The sequence below is a fragment of the Castor canadensis genome, chromosome 15, assembly GCF_047511655.1.
Source record: "Castor canadensis chromosome 15, mCasCan1.hap1v2, whole genome shotgun sequence".
NCBI lineage: Eukaryota > Metazoa > Chordata > Mammalia > Rodentia > Castoridae > Castor > Castor canadensis.
Window position 1 is genome coordinate 86,614,317 of NC_133400.1, and position 12,361 is coordinate 86,626,677.

The window sequence follows — 12,361 nt, forward strand, 5'->3', positions numbered from 1 at the left end:
TTCTTTAGCTGGTGTCACAAATTTTCTACTGGAGAAAAATTACTTGAAACTAATAGAAAAAAAGAATCAAGCCATTGTGACCTAAATTCTTCTTCAAGTTTTTCATTCTTGCTATTAGGCAAACTTTAGAAATGTAGAATTCTAGGTTTGACTCTAAACTTTCATTATCATAGTGAATCCTAACTTTAAAAACTTAAAATTTACCTTTTGAGAAAAAGTGCCTCGATAAAATCCCAACTGTAGAAAAAAAATACCTTTAAACATTTTTTGCTATTTTTCTACCTTATAGTTCCTATCACTTTGGATACCAAAGATTTTTTTTCTGAAAAGTACTTTTTGTGATTAAAAATACAATTTTAAAGAATCCCAAACCACGAGTTGTTTTATTCTGTTGAATAGCCTTTCTACATCCTAAATACTACCGATAAGGGCACCAGAGAATTATAGCTCTTTCTCTATGAGACCATGTGGCTTTCCAGTTATGATTTTGGTTTCTAAAATCAGTGTAGACATAAAATTCCGAGACGGAAGCTGGCTATGTGAGCTTAACTGTGGGCCTGGTTTTTAAAAGGTAATGAGCTTTGACGGCAAATGCAAAGAGTGGAAAACAGAATTCTCATGACCAATAAATCTTTCCTAAAGTTTAAATCAAATGGGATCTTGGAAAATAGGTATTAGCGATACCAAATTACAAAGTGAGCATGCATGTAGTACCAATGGTGGAAGGAAGGAAGGAAGGAAGGAAAGCAAAGCCAGAGAAATGCAATAAGTAGTTATATTTTTCTCATTTAGCCATCACAAGTATGATGAAAATTAGGCACCATTAACCCCACCGACAGGTGAAAAAGCTGAGTTAAGTCATTTGCACAAAGTAATAGAGCCCTTATGCATTTGAGCTATATCAAAGGATCCTGAAGCCTAAGTTCTAAATCACTACAATCTAGTTAAAGGATTAAAATGAACCTACATGAAATGCTACTCAAAAAACAAAAAACTCACCAAGAACCAAAATCAAAATACACACAGAGAAAAAAAAAAAGATATAGCAAGTAACTAATAAGTAAGAATGGTAGTATAATAAGAATTTTAAGGAGTTCAAAATAGACCTTTTTATAAGATACATTTGAGTTGGTTATTGTCTAACAGGTAAAATTTGAAGATTAGAAGGGCTTCCAGTGTTATATAGAGGGTTTTGAAATACATGTGCTCTCATTTAATAAAAAGTCTCTGTTAGAATAAATCACTCTTGTCATGGATGCTGATGCTAGTGGGAAATGCAGTTCCTTGTAGGGAGCCTTACTAAAGTTCATTAACTTTGACTCCGTAATTCTATTTCTAGAAACATTTCCTAAGGAAATAAGAAGAGACTCTGAGAACATAATAATTATTTACTCAAGACATTCTGATTGAGCACTCACCATGCACTCGTAAGTGTACTATATCCTATGACATAGCAAAAATGATCAAGAAGTAACTCTGGACTATCAAGAATGTTACTAACGACAAAAAAAAAAAAAAAAAAAAAAACTGGTTTCAAATGAAATGTCCAAAATGTGGAGAATGTTTTAAAATGTTTAAATAGACTGTATATGTCCATAGTACTTAATAAATGAAAAATCATGTTTTCAAGTATGTTCAAGAGTACTGGAAGATACATTAATGTCCAGGAAAAAAATTTACTTTTGGGACTATAAGGCTTTCATATCAAATTTTTTGTTTCTCTAATTGTGATGGAAATAAAATATCTAAGAAGGATACAGCAAAATAAGCTTTTTAAATGGATTTATGTATATCACTCTCTCATTTTAGAACCATATATGAAGCATTCTAATTATAAAGAACACATTTATACCTACACCTAAATATGTGTGGTTATTTCCTAGTGGCAGTATTGCATTCTATTTTTATTTTCTTTTTAATGTCTTTATATTTTCTAAAATGATCATGCTTTACTCTTGTAATTGGGAAATTTGTGAAATAAAATATCAATAATTAAGGCAACTTTCCCCATGTATGTTGCTGTCTTTATTCAAGTGGAAAAAAAAAATAAACAGAATGTTTCCTTCCCTGAAGGGGTCTCCCAAGCATCATCAGATTTTTTAGTTACTGTTTGTAGAATTCAAACCCATATTATAAAAATTGAGCAGAATTATTTCAGATGACAGGAATCCTACTACTCATTCCGTTGGTCTTATATTTAAGATTGGAAGCCCACGTTCCATCTTTCAGATAAGTTGCAATGAATCAGGCCTCACAACTTTTACATCCATCATGTCTGGGCAGTTCCTGCTGCAGAGACAAACAGCCCTTCAGCAAATTTACAAGGTAGATTGCAAGAACCTTGCAAAGTTCAGGAAACCACAAGTCACATACAAAACAGGACTGAAAAAATATTGCAGATTTTCAAAACCCTCTCCTTAAAAACATAATGACTAATAACTCAGACGTTCCCACAAACACACTCAACACACAGTAGGTATTTAACACACATTAGTATCTATTCTCCTTCCTTATTTATTTTAATCATATCTTAAAACAGCATGTATCCATCAGCTTTTATAGCTGAGGCAAATTGTTAGAAAAATACAAGAAATGTTTGTGCTGCCACCGTGATGACATTGTTTGAGAAAGTTTCGTTTATGAGTTTTTTTTAATCTTTCTTTGTTTTTAATTACCTAACAGTCAACACAATAGAAATACCTCACATGACACGGTAAGAGATGATAACTTAAAAGAGTTAGTATTTATTTTTAGCCAGTGGATACTTTTATCCCAATAAGAGAAGGAATTTTCAGCTGAGGATGCATTGGGTGGGGGAGAGGGAGAATCACCTAGGTCATCCGGTTACTTTTCTTTAAAAATTCGGGTTAGAAGTCTTGCTTCAAAGGAATTTCATTATACCTTGTTCTCCTTTTCATATTCAAATATCAGAGCCAGGACTGAAATCCTGAATTTTTCAGGTGTCTGCATTCTAAAAGATTTTGTTTATGTTAAGGCTTAGGTCACTGTAATAGGTATGTTTTAAGAAAAACATTACCTTTGTGTGACCTTTGGGATTTGAAGGTGAAAATTCAGTCACTGGAAAAAAAGGCATCCTCTCCTTGTCATGGGTGAAATCTCTGACTTTAAAGACAATGGTGTCTCATCCTGTTCATGTCTTCCTACTGCCATAAAAAAGACCTGAACCAGAGCTGGAGCAAAGTCGATTCTGATGGCTATGATTCTTAACTAAAAAAACACAGCTTGGTCAAAAACAAACATGTTAAAGGAAAATAAACAAACTAAAGGCATTTTCTAGAAAAAGCAAAACATTTCCAGTGATACTCCAGGAAGAAGGTTCTAACATGCTAGTCCTCCCAACTCTTACATTGTTATTGCAAGCTAAGCACTTTACCGCCAAAGGCAAGAATAAAATTGTACTGGTCATCATATATCGGAATTACAAAGGACAGCAACTGTTAATGATCATTTATTTCCAGCTACTTGAAGAATAATAGCCAGTAATTATAGCAAATGTAAGTCAAATAGTAATAGCATAGTTTACATAGTATAGTAATTATAAGTTATGTCCATGCATCTGGGACAAGGTCTTTTATGCTTGGTATTAAATCTGTTCTGCAATTTATTCATAATACCATGGCTGGGATTGAAGAAAAGAAGCTTGCCGGTAGAAAGAGACTTGTCGTTCTTTCACATTTCCAATAAGTCATTTGAAGAAAACTCCTCTTCGCATGCCTTACTAAACCCAATTACCACCAAGACATAGTAAACAAATATTCATTACATTCACAGCTGCCTCTTTATGGCACAATGCAAAATGTATTGTTAAATTTAAACCACTTAAAGGGAGTAAGCACTCAGATTTCTGCCTTCATTTAAAATTTAATTGAAAAGAACCAAGCATGTGCTGTAATATTTTCTCATGTAGTGACTGTTGCCAAATGAACAATTGTATAATACTCTTTAAGTCTAGCAAAGGCTGGACAAAAATTTGGACATCTCTGCATTTGTTATTTGGTAACACTGGGATCTGTCTAGCATGGGTGAGGCCCTGGGTTTAATCCCCAGTACTGTAAATAAGATGATAATAATAATGATGGTGATGATGATGATGATGACTTGAAGATTCCCATTCAGTAGAATCAGTTGATGTAAGTCTTCTGAAGGCTCAGTGCACACTGAGGAGTATTGAATACAAATGACGCTGTCTAACTAAAGCTGATGGGTCCATTGATTATGCATGTGTATACATCTAGTCTATAGGGAAAAAAACCTTAAATTAATAAGCCAAGAGATGAGAAATTCTGACTGGAAGAAAACAAAATTTTAAAACTGAATTTGGGCCCCCACTAATTTCTCTAGGCCTTTTAACCAGTACTCAGGGTCATTTCTGGACAAACTTAAAGACTCTCCCCCCAGGCTTTTTCCCTACAGTAAACTCACTCTTATAACAGACACCTCTGCTCTATTTCCTCACCTGGTAAACAGCACTGATCATGCAGGTTTTAGTGTAAATAACTTCACCTCCTCCAGGAAACCTTTGATGTCCACCACCATTCCACAGCCTTATGTCACTCATCCCTGAGGTACTTTGTTAAAATCCTTTACCTTTCCGTAATTGTGATCTGTATGATATTTCATTGCAACTGCTTGCTTATTTTGTACTAATCCCTTCTCAAAGAGGGCAGCAGGACCTACCATGCTAGCTCAACATCAAATACCTACTACTTACCATAGTGGCTGACACAGAGCAGGAGCCCAGTTGTCATTTGTTTTATTAATGAATAACCCCAGGTCCAGTTTCTTATACTGTTGCTCAGAGAAAAGCTTTGGGAATGGAGCAGGGAGAGTGAATTTGTAGGCATGGGCACAGTGTACTGGAAAAAATCTGGCTTGGTACAAGTGCTCATTTAATCTGCAAGCAGGTTTCTTTTTTCTCTCCTTTCTCTATCCCTGCGTTTCCTAATTTTATTTATGAGAGCTTCCTGAGATTTTGTGTGTGTGTGTGTGTGTGTGTGTGTGTGTGCGTGTGTGTGGTGCCGGGGCTTGAACTCAGGGCCTACACTTTGAGCCACTCTACCAGCCCTTTTTTGTGAAGGTTTTTTTCAAGATAGAGTCTTGCAAACTATTTGCCTGGCTGGCCTCAAACTATGATCCTCCTGATCTCTGCCTCCTGAGTACCTAGGATTACAACCATGAGCCACTGGTGCCTGGCTTGGAACCGTTAATATATTGTTTATTAAATTCCATGAAAGTCTTTTTTAAATTTTATTTTTAATTGATGGATAATAATTATATTATATATATTTATAGGCTCAATGTGATGTGTAAATATATGTTGATATAGACTAGGGACATGACTCAAATTGTAGAGAGCTTACCTAGGAACCTCAAGGCCTGAGTACAATCTCTAATATTGCAAAACAAGAAAAGAGCATATATAAAATGTATATTTATTTTGTGGAATAATTAAACTGATTATCAAATCTATCACCTCACATACCTGTCTTTTTTGTAATGAAAACACAAATTTGGAAGTACAGTTTGCATTGTTTTTATACTCATTGTTTGGTACAATAGGTCACTAAAAGCTTCTTTCTCCCATCTAACCAAATGAAAAGCATTTCCCAAACTTACTTGCTTGTGGAACATTTTGTTCTCAGATCACCCACTGAGATACCAGATAAATGGTGTTCAGGGAATATAATTTGAGAAGATCTGTCCTAGCTAGACCTTCTCATGGCATTATATGTTTTATCTTTATATCTGTAAAATCGTAACAAAAATGTCTGCAATGATCTCATAGAATAATAAATGTGTAGTATTGAATCAAAGCATCTATTGATCCCATTGGCTGATTGAATGATAAGAACATGCATGACACTATGAAAGAGAGAAGAGTTTCTTGACTGGGAAGGAATGAAATCCTTCAGTAACATCTATATATATTTAGTAGTTTCAGTTTATCACCAAATAATATTTGTTAAGAAGATGATTCATATATCTAAGTTTAATATTTAAGTAAATAATCTCCCAATGAATAGGTAAAAGAATGAATGATGATGCTCTTACAATGGTTAAGTTCTTTATCATTGCCTTTAAGAACAAACTTCACAAAAGAAAGTAGTATCAAAAGAAGCAGCTGAGCAGAGGCTCAAGTGGTAGAGTGTCTGCCTTGCAAGCATGCAGCCCAGAGTTCAAACCCCAGTACCACCAAAAAAAAGAGATGTGCCACCCTTCTCAGGCTTATATACATTCACTGAGGCTCTGCATGCAAATCAACCAAGCAGGAGATTTTATTTCCAAGCTACATTTATTTTTCTGGAGCAACACTACTACTTGCACAACTAACTCAATATCATTATGAACAAATTCTAGCATTTGGTCATTAGAAGAGCAGAAGAGAGCAGAAAAGATTAGATGAGCTGATGTTATTATGCCCATGAAGAAAAGGAATAAGAAGCATAAAATTAACTGCAAGCCTAAAATGATATTTAATAATTTTGGAAAATCAAGCTAAATTTACAAGGTTTATGCTGGTATTTGGCTTTGTGTATAAAGAAACTAAAAAAAAAGAAAAGAAGGAAAATCAAATTATTAATTTTTAGCCAAAAGATTATTTCTGTTTACTTGGTGGAGAGGATCAAACAAATTATAATTGCATCCAAATTAAAATTTCAGAAAACAAAGATCTGAGAGGAGAAGGGAAAGAACCACAAGGCTTTCTATGAGTCTTGATGATTTCTAAAGTTTAGTAAAATTTAATGATGTTAAATTAAGTCAATAGGATACAGCTGGATTTGAGTCTTCTTCATTTTAAACTTAGGCTATCAGTATCAAAACTTCAGTTTAAAAGACAAACATGAAGTTAGTCTTCTAAACAGTGTATGTATATGGCCAGACAGGTGGGTACATAGAAATATCTAGCAGTTTTGCCTATACAAATTCATGGTTAGGCTTTTCAGAAATAAAGAGAGCTTAAGAAATTTAATCCCCAAACATTCCAAACATTCAGGTAATTAAACACCTCCCACTGACTCTGGATATTTTTGTATTCCATAGGTTCAGTGTTCAGCTAGAAGCTAAGTATAAATTTCACAGGATTGGACTCTTTGTGATTATTCTATACAGTGCTGTGAATGAAATATATTAGGCTTCATTTGGTTAGATTTGGAAAAAACAAACTGGTTGATAGAAAGGTGGGAGAGATCACCTCTGGTCACTTCATTTTGGCTCTTTCTGTACACTGGTTCTTTTCTAACACTGAAAACTAGCTTTCCCCTCATAGTGGGAAAGATGGCGCCACCTAATTACCTATCTTTTGCTATGTAACAAATTCCCCAAAACTTAGCAGCATAAATGGCAAATATTTATTATTGCACAGTTCCTATGGATTAGGAGTCCAGACATGGCTTGTCTGGGCCCTCTACACTGATGCCAGCCAAGGTGTGGCAATCACCAAAGGCCCAAGTGGGAGAGGATCTACATCCAAGCTCCCTCAGATTGTTGGCAGGAAATGTTCTCTTGTGCTGTAGGATTCACGGGAGTCACTATTCAACATCAGACCAAAATGGAATGCTGCATAATTAAAGTAAGCATGAATGGCAGCTATTACCTTTGCCATACTATATGGGTTAAAAGTAAGTTATAGGTTCTCCCCATGTGACAAAAAAAGGCAATTATACAAACACATGAATTCCAGAAACAGAAATATTGGAGATTGGAGCTACCTTAAAGATTATCCACCACAGCTACTACTACTCTGAATTGTGCACATTTTTGCTTTGCCTACTGGAAAGAATAGATTCTCTCTCTTATACATTCTCTCTCACACACACATTCTCCTTCTCTCTCTCTCTTTCTCTCTCTCTCTCTCTCTCAGCTTGGAAAATCCTAGGGAAAGGTTACATTTGACCTAGCTAAAGTCAGGAGTCTATCACTGGACCAATCAACTGCACCCTACAATGTGAAGCTCCCAAATACAAATTAATGAGAGTCAGGTAAGAGCCTACAGTGGTTATAAGGTATCAAAATACAGGTTCCTGAGTCCTAGGTCTCCCAAACCAAGTTTTCACTATTTTAGAAAACCCAAATAATTGTATTGTTTTGTGCATATTTAACCCTGAAGTTCTTTTCAATATTTCAATTAGACTGAGGGAAAAATGAAGAAACCCCTTCCTATCCACAAACAGTGCCAGATCCATTGGTCTTTAGTCTTAGGACACAGAGATAACATTTTAAATCTAATTGAACCTGAAATATTTGTTCTATAGCAAAGTAAAATAGATGTATGCCTCAGAATACACTTGTTCCCACATGTTAAATAATTTTTTTGCATGAGTAAATATTATGTTTATTGTTGTTATTATGCTTTACAAAATAGAACATAAATACAGAAATGAAGCACAGATTCTGGGATTATAGAATTAATAAAAGTAGAATGAAGTCTTAGTACAGGCTAAGTTGTTACAAGTTTATACTCTATCCAACTACATAATGCTGTCAAGTACTGTACTTTGCCAAACCTTGTTTCCTCATCTGGAAAAATTTATAGATTAATAGGATTAAATAAAATTTTTCCTGGGCTGTTAAAGTGAGTAGCTTGTCAACTAGAACATGGATTTTTCCATATGTGAAATACTTTATAACAGAAAAAATACCTATTCACTTTCTTCTCAATAAACTATCAAGATGTACTTAGCTTTTAATAAGTCCATGCTGCAGAAGTAAAAACTGGAATTATGAAACACTTTAATTTTTTCACATTTTTTGCTATATCAGATGCAAAAAGCAATAGTAAAACTCAGAAAAAATAATACGCTAATGTTTATCTCCATTACTTAACTTGTCCTATATAATTAGTTAAAATAATAAAGTTAATAAACTGGAATGCAGACAGATAAACTAATATGAAAGAAAATAGAACTCCACTACTTAGGAACTAATACTATGAAAAACAGTATCATGATTTTGACCTTACTATATACTATATACTTACTAGTATTTATTTTTAAAAATCCAAGTATATTAAAGACTTTTTCTAACCATAACATTTTCAATTTTCATATTAACATATGAAAAGCACTAAAAGAAAAAGTCACTAAATTTTCAATAACAGGAAAATCTCCCATAATTATACTTAAAAATTAAGGTCGAATTTGATCATTTGATGAAGAGATATAAAATATTTGGTGTGTGATGCAAACTTTAAGAAATGCTATAAAATAAGCCTACTGAAGGATTCCCAGAAGAGTTGTTTCTGTTTGTGTGTCATGTTAAACCAGGAAAGTAAATTGCCAAATAAAAACAGAAGCATAAATTAGTTCAAGAGACAGCTAAGACATCTTTATGGAAAGAGAAAATTGATGGATCCAGCCTCAGAGCAAGGAGGTGGAGTTAAAGGGCATGAGCTTGTCTTCTATCAACCAATCCTTACAGACAAGGAACAGTAATGTCTCTAAAAAAAAAAAATGTCACTTTTCAGGATATCCTTTTTGGTATGCATTTGCCAAGCAAGGGTGAAGTGTAAGGTCAACACTTTATTGGAGTGACCAGTCTGTCAGATAAAACTAGACTTCCCGGAACCAGGATCTCACATATTAACACTATTGACCCAACCTCTAAGGTTTCCACTGCCCTATGGTTGACAGTGTGTGTTTTTTAGATGAGATCTTAAACAATGGTTGATCCTCTGGATATGGTTAGTCCATAAGCACTTGTTATTTATATAACACTGGGCAAGATTCCACATGGATGCAATCTAACAGACAAGGTTGTATTAACTACAAGCATAAATTCCAAATTGCTGTGGAATATAATTAAACTGAGTTAGAAAGTAGAGTAGCTGTTTGACTAACCTAATTTGAGATGGGTGCCATCTTCAAAATTCATTGGACAAATTAGGTAGTAGATGATAGAAACTGAGATACAAAATTAGTACATCGATATTAGAAATGCAAAGAAGGCGATGGATAAGACATATCTCCTTTTAAAAGTCACATGCAATATTAGTTTACTAATCAATAAATTCATAAGGAAAATATGCCCAATGAAATGGTTATTCATACATCAATGTACTCGGTAGTAAAGGACTAGTTATAGTTAAAGAATCAGAAGCCTGTTCAGCATATTCATCCTAACTGCAAACAGATCATTTGTGTTTGGTGAGAAGAGGGCTGCATTTCTTTCTTTATTTAAAGTTCTATATATACATGCTATTGAACATTTGTCAATAAGGCATGTATGTTAAATTAGATGGATTTACATTCTAGCTTTATTTTGGTTTAACACATTTTCCCAACAGATATTATAATGGGACAAGTTGTATAAGAGCAATCCATTAATCATAATAAAAATTATTAGTCATAACAACAAACTATTAGTCATAATAACAAAATTCAGGGCTTCCCTCTCTGACTCTTCTTTCACCTTCTCACTTCCCAGCAGCATGGGCTTGCCAAAATCTCTGAACTCTGGTTTTTCAAGACAGAAAATCTGTGAGTTTTCCATTATATTTCACCTGATGAGCACTTTTGCATGGCATAGAACAAGGGATACCAGCAGCCTCAAAGCCATAAAGACAAGAAACTCACATCAGGTAGCTCCCTTCTATCAGTATCAGCTTCTTCCAGCCCCTGGGTCTGTCTCCTTGGGGATCCTTCCACTGCCCCTCAGTTTTTCTGTTTTTAATCTGAAATACATAGTTACATGTAGGAAGCTAAATCCAGTTGGAGTTTAGCTGGCTATAAACAAAATCAGAAGTCAGATTTAAGGGTAATAAAAGCAAAATTATTGCACTATTACTATCATTTTTTCAATGCTTCTAAATTACCACAATGAAAACTCCTTCAATATCATTTTATTTTTCCTGTTTTCCTTTTTTTTTTTTTTTTGGCAGTATGGGGGTTTGAACTCAAGGTTGTGCTATACTGATTAAGCCATGACTTCAGTTTATTTTTATTTTTACTGAATATGAAAGCTCTTTGTCTACTACAAAAAAGTTTCCATCTAAAGTTCATAGAGGTTCAAAAACCTAGGGAATAATTTTGTAATTTCAGATGGATCTATTTTTAAAACTCATCACTATTAATTTATGGTGGTATTCACTGCAGAATAGTTTAAGCATTTTGAAAGAGTCATAAGTCACATCTTTTACAACTATCTTGTGAAAGACAAACCAGAATGAAGAGAGCTCCAGTCACTCCCATTTGCATAATCAATTTACTAATAAAGGTAAAGAAGCTGGTCATTCAGGCACAATCATCAGCAGTGAAAGGTCTCAATAAACAAAGCATGTATATACATGATAGACTATGCAATCTGAGATTGACGTGCTTGAAATTGAAATTGAGAACTGGAGGATAGACATTGAAAAGGGGATGAAAATGGAAGAATCAATTAAGAATGTTTGTTCACAATAAAGAAATGGGCAAGTGAACTAAACAGAACTTTCTCAAAAGAAGAAATTCAAATGGCCAAAAAACACATGAAAAAATGCTCACCATCTCTAGCAATAAAGGAAATGCAAGTTAAAACCACACTAAGATTCCACCTCACCCCTGTTAGAATAACCATCATCAGCAACACCACCAACAACAGGTGTTGGCGAGGATGCGGGGAAAAAGGAACCCTCTTACACTGTTGGTGGGAATGTAGACTAGTACAACCACTCTGGAAAAAAATTTGGAGGCTACTTAAAAAGCTAGACATCGATCTACCATTTGATCCAGCAATACCACTCTTGGGGATATACCCAAAATAATGTGACACAAGGTTACTCCAGAGGCACCTGTACACCCATGTTTATTGTGGCACTATTCACAATAACCAAGTTATGGAAACAGCCAAGATGCTCCACCACTGAAGAATGGATTAAGAAAATGTGGTATCTATACACAATGGAATTTTATGCAGCCATGAAGAAGAACGAAATGTTATCATGTGCAGGTAAATGGATGGAATTGGAGAACATCATTCTGAGTGAGGTTAGCCTGGCCCAAAAGACCAAAAATCGTATGTTTTCCCTCATATGTGAACATTAGATCAGGGCAAACACAACAATGGGATTGGACTTTGATCACATGATAAAGCGAGAGCACACAAAGGAGGTATGAGGATAGGTAAGACACCTAAAAAACTAGATAGCATTTGTTGCCCTCAATGCAGAGAAACTAAAGCAGATACTTTAAAGCAACTGAGGCCAATAGAAGAAGGGGACCAGGAAGTAGAGAAAAGATTAGTTCAAGAAGAATTAACTTAGAAGGTTATCTAAGAAATCAATGCAAGTCAACTCCCAGTATAGCTATCCTTATCTCAACTAGCAAAAACCCTGTTCCTTCCTATTATTGCTTATACTCTCTCT

At 34.6% G+C, this 12,361-nt stretch overlaps 2 long non-coding RNA genes across 2 annotated transcripts in view; one reads left to right on the forward strand and one right to left on the reverse strand.

The window, feature by feature from the left end:
* The window catches only part of LOC141417535 (uncharacterized), a 54,464-nt gene extending 52,296 nt beyond the window's left edge, over positions 1-2,168 (forward strand). The window contains exon 4 of the long non-coding RNA XR_012442172.1: positions 1,340-2,168. This is a non-coding gene — a long non-coding RNA (uncharacterized lncRNA). The remainder of the gene's footprint in view (positions 1-1,339) is intronic.
* Positions 1-12,361, reverse strand: part of LOC141417304 (uncharacterized) — a 115,826-nt gene that overhangs the window by 65,328 nt on the left and 38,137 nt on the right. The window lies entirely within an intron of this gene.